The sequence below is a fragment of the Erinaceus europaeus genome, chromosome 7, assembly GCF_950295315.1.
Source record: "Erinaceus europaeus chromosome 7, mEriEur2.1, whole genome shotgun sequence".
NCBI classification, from domain to species: domain Eukaryota; kingdom Metazoa; phylum Chordata; class Mammalia; order Eulipotyphla; family Erinaceidae; genus Erinaceus; species Erinaceus europaeus.
The window spans coordinates 14,183,504-14,195,461 of record NC_080168.1 but is presented as its reverse complement, the minus strand read 5'-3'; the positions used below and the strand labels follow the sequence as shown (position 1 = coordinate 14,195,461).

General features: G+C 45.8%; 1 long non-coding RNA gene across 1 annotated transcript; it reads right to left on the bottom strand.

Annotated features, from left to right (window-relative positions):
• Positions 1-1,832: 1,832 nt before the first annotated feature.
• On the bottom strand, positions 1,833-10,982 carry LOC132539256 (uncharacterized). Its single transcript, XR_009550519.1, has 3 exons — positions 10,929-10,982; positions 5,442-5,633; positions 1,833-1,861 (listed from the first exon to the last, which is right to left on the bottom strand). It is a non-coding gene; the product is annotated as an uncharacterized LOC132539256 (long non-coding RNA).
• Positions 10,983-11,958: the final 976 nt, after the last annotated feature.

Sequence of the window (11,958 nt, the reverse complement as noted above, 5' to 3'; positions counted from 1 at the left end):
GTATTTTAAAAAGAGAAAGAAAGGAGAGACAGCAAGAGCTCCCCGCAGGTGCCTTAACACTCCCATGTGGTGCCAGGACTCGAGCCTGATGCCAGGGCAAGGCACATGCAGAGACAGTGAGCTCTCACTGCAGCCCCTACCCCACCCCACCCCCATCCTGGAGCCCACTCCATAAAAGGACTTATGCAAGTAGGAAAACATCGGTCCAGTGGAACTACTTCCTATTTTGTGTTTCTATTTATTTTTAATTATTTTTTATTTATTGGATAGAGACACAGAGAAATTGAGAGGGAAGGAGGAGATTGAGAGGGAAAGAGTCAGAGAGACACCTGTAGCCCTGCTTCACCACTTGTGAAGCTTCCCCCCTGCAGGTGGGGACCAGGGACTTGAACCTGGGTCCTTACACACTATAGTGTGTACGCTTAACCAGGTGTGCCACCACCTGGCCCAACACTTCTTATTTTGAATCCATTTGTAATCAGGAGTCTCTCTGAGCTTCTGTGCTTTTTGTCACATTCTCCTGTACCACCCACTAGTATTTGCTGAGGGATCTGCTCCTGCCTGGCGGTGTTATAAGTGTTCTCCATCTACTCATCACTTGGCCTCCTCCAAACACATGGGGATGGGGGCTGTCCAGACCACACACCTATGTGGTGGTGCCCAGCCGAGGCTCAGGCAAGGCAGAGGCAGCTGCTCCAAATTACAACACTGACTTGTGGGGGAACCAGGTTGGGATTGATTCCCAGCTCTCTGATTCTGGGCCCCCTGACCTTCATCTCATTGCTACATTTCTCCAGCTGCACTGTGTGCCCTGCCTCCTGATCCCAGGCATCGTCATCTCTTTCCAGGAAGCCGTCCAGGGAGCCCTTCTGGTATTTGTGCTTCCATTTCTGCACCCATGCTGCCTCCTGACTCCTAATTCCAAGGATGTTTCCCCAAACCACTTCTGCACCACATCAGTTCCAATTTTAGATATTTCCGGTGGCTTCTTATTGCAGTCACAATGAAACACGCATGTGCAGTGGCCCACAGTACGTGCTGCTCACACCTCCCAGCATCCTCATCTCCCAGAACATCATCTCCCAGCATCCTTATCTTCCAGACCTTCACCTCCCAGCATCCTCACCCCCTAGTACCATCATTCCCTTGCATCATCACCTCCCAACATCATCACCTGCAAGAACCTCCTCTCCCCAAATGCCCCTGTACTGCTCCAGTTCTTCAAGTCTCCCATCTGCTGAGTCTAGAACTGTCTCCTCCAGAGCTTCCAGTATGTGATGCCATCAGCAGAAGAGCTCGGACTTCAACAATGCACCGCCTGGGGGGAACGTTCCCAGCTCCACCCTCCCACCTGTGCTACCTTGGGTGAATTGCTTCACCTGTCCATAGCTGATTTTCCTTTTTATTTGGAACAGGGTAAGGAACAGGATCTCCCTAGGGTTCCTGTGAGGATCAATAGGCAGGCTATTCCATTTCGTTTATTGGCTATAATGCTATGAATTACAGTGTCACCCTTATCTGTCTTTATTGCGTTGGTTGCAGTCGCAGAGGGAAGACAACCTTCCACCTGTGCTTCCACTTTGGCAGAGGCTGGGCTCTCTCCTTAACCTTCATTTCAGGAGCTGCAAGAGGGAGCAGCACACTCTGGACTTGTCTTCACAATGCAACGTTCCGTCCTTGAAAGGTGGTCTCCTTGTCCTCCTTCTTCTCCTTTTTCTTTTTTTCTTCTACTGCTCGGCTCCCCCCTCCCCCTTTCACGCCTTCTTCGCCAATGTATCTGACACCGTGGTCATTTCCAGTATAACCACTGAGGCTGGTCACTGATACTTCTCTTGGAAGTTTCTAGATCTCAATCTTCCTTCTGCAACATATCAGTTATATTAAAGATTTGGGTGACATTTTCTTCACGAGATCTCATTTGTTAAAGAAAGCAGTACAGGGGACTGGGTGATGGCACACCTGGCTGAGCACATACATTAATTACAGTGAGTAAGGACCCTGGCTCAAGCCCCTGGTCCCCACCTGCAGGAGGGAAGTTCATGAGCAGTGAAGCAGTGCTGTAGGTGTCTCTCTTTCTTACTCCATCTCTGTCTTCCCCTTCCCTCTGGGTTTTCTCTCTGTACTATCAAATAAATAATAAAGTAATTAAATAAAATATTTAAAAGTAAATAAAGAGAGCAGTAGATCCATTTGACTTTTTAAAAAATATGTATTTATTTATTCCCTTTTGTTGCCCTTGTTTTTTATTGTTGTAGTTATTATTGTTGTTGTTGTTGATGATGTCGTCATTGTTAGGACAGAGAGAAATGGAGAGAGGAGGGGAAGACAGAGAGGGGGAGAGAAAGACAGACACCTGCAGACCTGCTTTACCGCTTGTGAAGCGACTCCCCTGCAGGTGGGGAGCCGGGGCTCAAACCAGGATCCTTACTCCAGTCCTTGTGCTTTGCTTAACCCGCTTAACCCGCTGGGCTACTGCCCGACTCCCCCATTTGACTTTCTGTTGTAAGTGAAAGTCAACCCAATACATGAGGGTAAATTTGTAAACACGGGATCTACTGGCTCAGATCTTGCCAAGAGCAAGGACAGACTGTCCGGAAAAGCAACCTGCCCGGAAGCTCACACATCGTCACCAGGGCCCAGTGTCTTCCTGCCGGGCTGCAGGCTTTGTGCTCGGACATGGTGATCACTCATGGTGACAAGAAGGTCATTGCCACGGGGCTGAGCATCATCTCATGTGCAAGCAGCATGAGGGTGGGGTGGAGAGCGTCCTCCCTTCAGACCCCACAGTCTCAAAATTGACTCTTCAGCTTCCACTTAGGTCTGGCTGGCATCACACGCCCACCCTAACCAACTGCTGTCATCAACCAAAGAGTGCAACTCAGCAGCCCGTCCCCAGACCTGCTCCTGGGGAGGTGGCACAGCGGGGGCCACACACTGGGGGCCAGTCAGCTGCATCCAACCCCAACACCTCATCTGTGAGGAAAACACAGTGTTTGATTGCTGTGACACTGGCTTATCACATGGTGCAGATTTCAGGTGTACAGGTGTGTGAACAAACACCTGCATGTCCTACCTCTACTAATCACTAAAAGTCCACTTTCAGGGGTCGGGTGGTGGCACACCTAGCTGAGCACACATGTTACAGTGCACAAGGACCCAGGTTTGAGCCCCCGGTCCCCACCTGCAGGAAGAAAAGTTTGCAAGTGGTAAAACAGTGCTACAGGTGTCTCCCTCTCTGTCACCTCCTTCCTTCTCCATATCTGGATGTCTCTAATAAGGAAAGATTTTTTAAAAATTTTAAAAATAAAAATAAAAGTCTGCTCTCCATTCTTCCTTATAGAATTTCTTTTCTTCTTTATCTGTGATTGATAGTGGGTTACAAGATTGTAAGATTACAGTGCACAGTTCCACACCACAGCCTCATCAAAGGTCTGTGTCCCCACCCTCCCACCCCCCAACTGCCTTAGTCTTCACGAGTCTTAGAAATGATTCATTCACTTCTGTTCTGCTTTTTGCATGTTCATGTGTTTCAGTTCTCTCAATTCCACATGAGTGAAATCAGCAGGTAGTTGTCTCTCATCTCTTTATTTACTCTGATAAACATGATCGCCTCCAGTTCCTCTCTCTCTCTCTCTCTTTTCTCTCTTTCTTACACCAGAGCACAGTTTAATTCTGGCTTATGGTACGGGAGATTGAACTAGGGACCTTGGAGCCTCAGGCTTGAGAGTCTGTTTGCATAACCACTATGCTATCTCCCCACTCAGTTTCATCCATTTTGTCTCAAAGGGCACAGCACCATCTTTCTTGGTTGCAGAGTAGTATTCCATGGAGAATATATCCCATAGCATCTTCTTCCAGTCAATGGGCATTTAGGCTGCTTCCACTCTTTGGCTATTGTGAATAATGGCACATATGTCCCTTCAAATTAGTGTTTGAGTGTCTTTTGCCTAAAAGTGGACTCACTGGATCATAAGGTATTCCCATTGTTATCTGTTTAAGGACTCTCCACACAGTCTCCCAAAGGGGCTGCCCCCGTGTGCATTCCCACCAGCAGAGTCCCCTTTATCCACAACCTCTCCAACACCTGCCATTTCCTGGTTCACTGATGTAGGCCATTCTCACAGGTGTGACATGGAGTCACAGTGTATTTTTAATTTCTCTAATGAAGTGCAGGACTTCTTCATGTACCCGTGGGACGTGAGTATCTCTTTTTAAGGAAATTGTCAGCTTAGTTCTTTGGCCCACTTTATTTTTTTCTCTTGGCCCACTTCTTATTGAGTTATCTTATTTTCCTTTGTAGAGCTGTACCAATTCTTTATAGATGTTTGGTATCATCCATCACTGTATAACTGAGTCCTTCCCACTGACTGGGGCCTGCTTCCTTTTCCTTCCTGATGAGCCTTTGTTGAAGTGTCCTCTCTCTAGTGTCTTTTTTTAATTAGTGATTTATGATTAACAAGATTTTAAGATAACGAGCACAATTCCACACAGTTCCCACCACCAGAGTTCTGTATCCCATCCCCTTCCATTAGAAGCTTCCCTATTCTTTATCCCTCTGGGAATATGGACCAAAGATCATTATGGGGTGCAGAAGGTGGGAGGTCTGGCTTCTGTAACTGCTTCTCCACTGGACATGGGGCATTGGCAGGTGGCTCTATACCCCCAGCCTGTTTCTATCTTTCCCTAGCCAGGCAGGGCTCTGGAGAGGTGAGACTTCGGGACACATCGGTGAGGTCATCTGCCCAGGGAACTCAGGACGGCATCATAGTACTGTCTGTAAATTGGTGGCTGAAAGGCAGTAAGATATAAATCAGGACAAATTAGCAGGAACTAAAGGGTAGAAATAGAGCAAATGAAGTTAGGAGTCTTGGGGTGGGAAGAAACTTAAGAAATCTTTTTTAAAAAATATTTATTTATTTGTTTATTTATTCCCTTTTGCTGCCCTGGTTGTTTTATTGTTATAGTTATTGATGTCATTGTTGTTGGACAGGACAGAGAGAGATGGAGGGAGGAGGGGAAGACAGAGAGGGAGAGAGAAAGATAGACCCCTGCAGACCTGCTTCACCGCCTGTGAAGCGACTCCCCTGCAGGTGGGGAGCCAAGGGCTCGAACCGGGGTCTTTATGCCGGTCCTTGCACTTCATACCACGTGCACTTAACCCGCTGCACTACCGCCCGACTCCCGGAAATCTATTTTAGGTATATGCCAAGGGGTGCGTCACACATCTTAAAAGAGCAACACTGTGGAACGAGTCCTTTGGGACCCATCTGATCATTGAAGCTATCCATGGCTGGCTAAATTCCAGAGTGTCACCCCTTCTTGTGACTCTCCTTCCCTCACATGATCTGTGGGGACAGATGTCACACCTCACCTTGGTCTTTCCAAGAGATGGATTTCAAATGTCCGGATAGATTTTTCAAGCTTTCAGTCATTGCATTCACCATTTAAGATAAATCCTTTTGGTGCCAGGTGGTGGCACACCTGGTTGAATGTACAGGTCACCATGTGCAAGGGCCCAGGTTCAAGCCTCTGATCTCCACCTGCAGCTGTGAAGCTTCAACAGCAATGAAGCAGGTGTCTTTCTTCCTCTGTCCTTCTTTATCTCCCCCACTCCTTCTCAATTTCTCTCTGTCCTATCAGTAAATAAGTAAATAAATACTAGAAAGAAATAGAGTCCATTTTCTCAACATTGGGAGGTATTTTTTTTAAAAAAAAAAAAAAGGTATGTCCTTTCACCTTAACCCTGTGTCACCCTATAGAATAGACATCAGTGTTTCATTCCCCAGATAAGGAAATCATGGCTCAAATATATTGCCCAAGTCCTGCGAGCCCATGCCAGAGCTGGGAATTGAACCATAGTTGGTCTGGCTCCACCAACGAACGCCTGCTCTGAATCACCAAAGGCAGTTTCCAGATCTGGACCAGGAACATACTACTTTTGTTTTGTCTGAATGATTGTTTGGGGCGAAGTTCATTGAGAACCTGAGCTCAAAATCTCAATCACCACCTTGGAAATATCCTTTCACTGTGGAATCAGATGTCTCCTCTGTACCTAAATGGAACCATCCTTCCCATCAGTTGCACAGGTTATACTCTCACGCTCAGACAACCCTTGGACCTGCTTCCGCTTACCCAAAATTTCTGAAGCTATAACCTTGCCCATGACAGTCTTGATGCCTCAAATTTGGGGAGACTGGCCACTGGCCAGAGGTCTTCTGGTCCCCTTGGTCCTCTTCTTTAATGCCACCAATCCAGGGGAGGAAGTCAGGCAGCATCAGAAGATACGAAAAGAAGCTCTCAACCACAGGCTCCTCTGATGCCCAGAGTGACCGACGAGCACACCCACCTCAACTGAAAGCAATATGAATTCTGAATACATGGAATTTTAGAGGGAAAAAAAAGCCGCTACAGTGAAATGACACATCATGAAAAATATATGAGGTTGCTTCTTCCAGTAATTATAGATCAGCGCGGATATGCTTCTTTCATTGGCCATTAATTTATATCAATTATTTATCCAGTCCTGTGAAGCTCTGTGCTTAAAACCACTTAGGACTGGGTGCTTAATGTATTCTTCAAAGAGTGAAATTCTAGGTTCCACTTCAAGACTTTTTGCCCCCCTCTCTTGTGACTCACATGAAAGACAAATGAAATAAAATAAAATAAAATAAGCTGTTAGGATCAAAATCGACCTGATTCTTACAATATAGTTACTCCTCCCACCCCCCATCCTCTTAAAGTTCAGGTGAGAATATTTACAACTTTTTCCCAAAAACATTTTATAAATGATGCTATTCTGGGAACACTCTTGGTGATCTCAAAAGATAACCATCTTAGAAATTGTCCCAGCTCTACCTTTCTCTGATATATCTCTCTCTGTCTCTCTCTCTGTCTCTGTCTCTCTCTCTCTTTCTCTCTCTCTCCTGTTGTTTGCCATGGTTTTATCAATCAGAGCCAAATCTTTCAGACAGAGAGATAGAAGGAGAGAGGGTAAGACACCATAGCCCCCAAGCTACCTCCAGACATAAACCTGGGGCATGCACGTGGCAAAACAGCCGCACTACCTGGGTGAGCTGTTTTCCAGCTCCACACCCATAATTTTAAGGAGCCAACTTCTCCCCATGTCCAGCTGGAGTTCTTTCAGTTTCTTGATGACACCTGTTCAACCTCTTTGACAACATGAGCTCAATCTTTGGATCCAACTAATAATAATTCACAGACAGTAGTTTTGTTCTCTCTCTCTCTCTTTCTCCCCTGCACTATATTCCATTTAGCTAAATGAAACTCAGGTGCCTGTTCTATATAAAATGGAAATTTTCTGAGCAATAGGAAAATGGTACTGGTGTCATAAAGAGAGAAGATACTGTTGGCAACATTAGGGAAGATGGTCGTGACTTCAACTCTTAATTAATTCACTTCCCAGTTGAGACATATATATCCACACATTACACCAGAGCAGTGCTGGTCTCTGGTTTATGGTGGTGCTGGGGATTGAACCTGGGAATTTGGAGCCTCAGGCATGAGAGACCCTTTGCATAACATTGTGCTATCTATCCCCACCCTAGCACATTCTCTAATTACTGTAAACAGCCAGACCTTTTGAAAAGCTTTATTCCCTGATAGTCAAACTCATTTCTTTTTTCCACTCTTAATGCATAGGATAACGCTTTATATTAAAGCCAAATTTGCAATATCCTTAAAACTCATTCTAGTCTTATCTGGGGTCCAAACACAAACAATTGTCCCTTTATCACTATGTGGTTGACACCACAGCTGCTGGTGTGTGGCTTTTCTGGAAGATAGTCTTACTGCTCAGCTCTGTAGCAGTTCCAGTGTAATGCCTCCTCCCTCCCACAACCCACCCCCAGAAGGGGATAGACACAGAGGCTCTCTGGAGGGGCTGCAGTCACTGCCCTTTCTCCCATACAAAGGGTGGCAGGTGCCAGTTCTGCGGAGAGCAGTGAGTGGGCCTGGCCATCCCAGGCCACCTGTCAGGTCCCTTTCTCTCCCAACCAGCTCCTGACAGGGGCAGGGCTGTCCAGTGTCCTTTGAGGGGCTTCCTTCCCTCCCCCAGACCTTAGTCCTCTCTCCTTCTGAAAGAGCCTGTGTCTGAATAAGACCACCAACTCTGCTCTGGCTCTGAGTGGCTCTAGTAGAGATGGTTCCAGCTTCACACGCCACCCAGCTCCACTGTTCTCACGGTAGCCATTTCCCCAACAGCTCCTGGCTGCCAGCACTGCCACCCCCTCAGCCCACAGGGACAGCCCCTGCACAAGGACCTGGCAGCTGGACAGTTGGTCTGGGACTCAGTTCCAGATTCCTGTTCTCACACCTGTGTTGTGGGTGGCACAGTAGCCCCCACAGATGTCGCCCTGAATTCTGCTCTGTGAATGTCAGTGCTGGGGAACTCCACAGTTTAATACATTGTTTCATCATTTACGGTGAATATATGTGTTTTTTTCTCTGTTTTATAACAAACTTGTATGTATTTTTCCTAAACATGGAGAACTCTAGAATAGATAATAGAGTTGAGACATCCAGAGTCCCTCATTCCCATAGACAGGACTGGATCACAGAGTGGGAGTAACCAATCACTGAAGGAGATTAGAAAAGCTGAAAGGCTGGGGAGATAACACAATGGCTCTGCAAACAGACTTCCATGCCCAAGGCTCCAAAGCCCCAGGTTCCAGAACCACTGTAAGCAGTGCTGAGCACTGCTCTAGCAAGAAAGATAGAGATAGAGAGATAGGTAGTTAGGTAGGTAGATAGATAGATAGATAGATAGATAGATAGATAGATAGACAGACAGACAGACTGAAGAGAGACAATGGAGTCATGTCTTGAAATTGAAGAAATTGCCCCTGAGGTTGAGATGGGAGAGGAATTGCATTTCAAGTGAAGAGAATTGGGTATATTCAGGATAAGGGGTGGATCAGAACATGGATTTCAGAAAGTCAGGAAGGACTTAAGAAAGTAGCAATAGCTACTCTTACAAATGTGATTAAGTTAAAGGTCTAACATGAGCATCCTGGTTTAGAGTAGACTCTGGATTCAATGACAAGTGTCCTTATTCTGTTTTAGTCTTGTGCCAGGAAAAAACTCAAAAGTCTCAGGCATGTGCGAGATTGCTGTGTGGGCTCTCTGATATTTTGTATTCTTTGTATTGAGGGGGCCGGGCCGGGTGATGGCACATCTGTTAGCACACCCATTAAAGTGCACAAGAACCCAGGTTCCAGTCCCCAGTCACCATCTGGAGGGAAGAGCTTCATGAATCTCTCCCTCTGCCTCTCCCTCTCTATCTCCCCATACCATCTCAATTTTTCTGTGTCTCTATCCAAAGTAAACAAGTAAAATATTTTAAAAGATTGCAAGGTCTTTATTCTACATATTCAGAAAGAGAAAGGGACAGAGAGAAGATGAGGAGAAACAGAAGAGAGAGAAGAGACGTGAGTGGCAACAGGGGAGCTCCATGGATGGTGAAGCAGCACAAAAGGGATTCCTCTCTCTGTCTCTCCCTCCCTACCCCCCACCCCACCCCCAGAATAAAGAATAAAGAATTGGTCACTCACCAATACTGCACATATGCATGACCCTGGGTTCATTCCCTGATGCCACAGAAACAAATAAATCAAAACAGAGGGCAAGCACCAGCCAACAGCTACCTTGGACAGCGTGCTGCTCAGCCATGTGTGTGACCTAGTTTGAGCCCAGATTCCACTTCATTGAAGGAAGCTTCAGTGCCGTGCTGTCTTGTATATCTGAAAAAGTCAGTTCAGAGTGGTGCAACCTCAGCGATTACAAAAATAAATAATATAAAATAAAATACAAATTCCTCAGTCACCTATCAAGATGAACTCTCTAAAACAGTGTCATTCTGTAGGACTTCCCATAACTTGGAAGTGTCCCCCCATCTACTCTGCCCAATAAGGTGACCATGGCCAGGGGTTGAGAGGGAGTTCACGCCATAGGATACGCATTTTACATGTGTGAAGCCCCAGCACCACACAGGAACACCACATCACCAGAGGAAGTTCCATGGATGGTGGAGATGTACTATGGTGCCTCTTGCCCCATCACTGTTTTTCTCTCCCTCTCTCTCTTTATCTGAAACTATTTCTAAAAAGGAAGCCGCTTCATGCATTCCAAGTCCTTCAGAACCTCATGGAGATTGTGAAGAGCATTTTTGTGACTGTTTTGGATGCAGTTCCAGCAAATTCTCTTACATGGTTTCCAGTCCATCAGGAAAGAAAGAGAGGAAGGAAGAGAGAAAGAAGGAAAGCTGACTATTAAAAACAGGAGAGAGAAGTCAGCATGCTAATAACTGGAGGTGAAAATTAAAATCCCCAGGGGAGACTATGAGAAGTGAGTTTATTTAACACTACCTAAGTTGAGTTCTGCAGTCCACAGTTCTGAGAAGTGACAGCTATCTGGGCCTCTCTGAAAAATTCAGTTAGTGTCCAAAGACTCTGAGACACCTGTAGAGATCACAGTTCCTCTTAGTTTAAAACCAAGGCTATTAACACACACACACACACACACACACACACACACACACACACACACACACAAACTTTTATTCTTTCAAAAGTGATTTCCTATGAGACACAGTTTTGAAGGCAATACTAAAGCAGACTTACAAACTTTGAAAGGTCTACCAGGAGATAATTGTTACATGTTAAACAGATTTCCAAATCTCCCAGACATTGTATCAGAAGGTGTTGCCAGTTTTGCAAAACAGTAATACTCATGTAATTTGCACCATTTCAACACACACACACACACACACACACACACACACACACACACACACACACACACACACGTAACAAGAAACTTCCCAAACCATCAACCAAGGAAGTTGTTGCTAAGACCACCAAAATGTGAGCGAGATTAGACAAGGAAAGAAGAGCTTGGCTCCCCTTACTCACAATGCCCAATGGATGAGAAGAAAATGCAGCAGCAGAAGTGGAACCCAAGTCTTAAGAGGCATCAGGACAGGACGGGGGGGGGGGGGGGGGATGTGACAAAGGGGAACTGGTGACAATAAGTCACCAAGTCAGCTGGGCAACAGTGGAAACACAGCCCAGTCACACTGCTGGAGGCCAGAATCACAGCTGATAGAGCTACTGCTGGGAATGTTTAGCAAGATGGAGTGGGAAAGTATGAGGAAAGGCCTCATCAGAAGCGAGAATGTTCTGCGTTCCTAGCTGTGACCACAGAATGCAAGCTCAGACCCACAGGGATGCAGAGGTTACACAGCGCCTGCACTGAATGTAGGCCCCAGATCAAATTGATGGAGTTTATAGTTAATGGTATTTATATACTTTTCCCAGATTTGGGAGCTACTCTCTTCTCTGATCCAGCTTTCTAGTCCTATTTCCAACCCTGACACCATCTCCCCAGGTAATACCTTTAGCCTAACTGTATGTTAGCTGTCTGTCAGGCTCAGGCAATAATTAGAAAAGTCATGGGCCCCATAGAATATACCTAAAATAGATCTATTAACTTTTTCCAAAATGAAAACCTCAAATCTCATCTGCTATATTCTTGCCTTTAGGTTCCAGTTTATTGAACAATTTGTTCTTTATATCTTAATGCTTTTTCAGACACCAAGTGGCAGATACTACTATGATTCTGTCCTGACTTCCCTGGGCAGACAACCTCACCAATGTGCCCTGGAGCCCTATCTTTCTGGATCCCTACCCCACTATGGAAAGATAGAAACAGGCTGGGAGTATGGATCAACCTGCCGACACCCATGTTCAGTGGGGAAGCAATTACAGAAGCCAGACCTTCCACCTTCTGCATCCCACAGTGACCCTGGGTCCATGCTCCCAGAGGGATAGAGAATAGGGAAGGGATGGAATATAGAACTCTGGTGGTAGGAAGTGTGTGGAATTTTACCTCTCTTATGGCTTTGTCAATATTTTGTTTTTTATTTTATAAATAAATTAAATT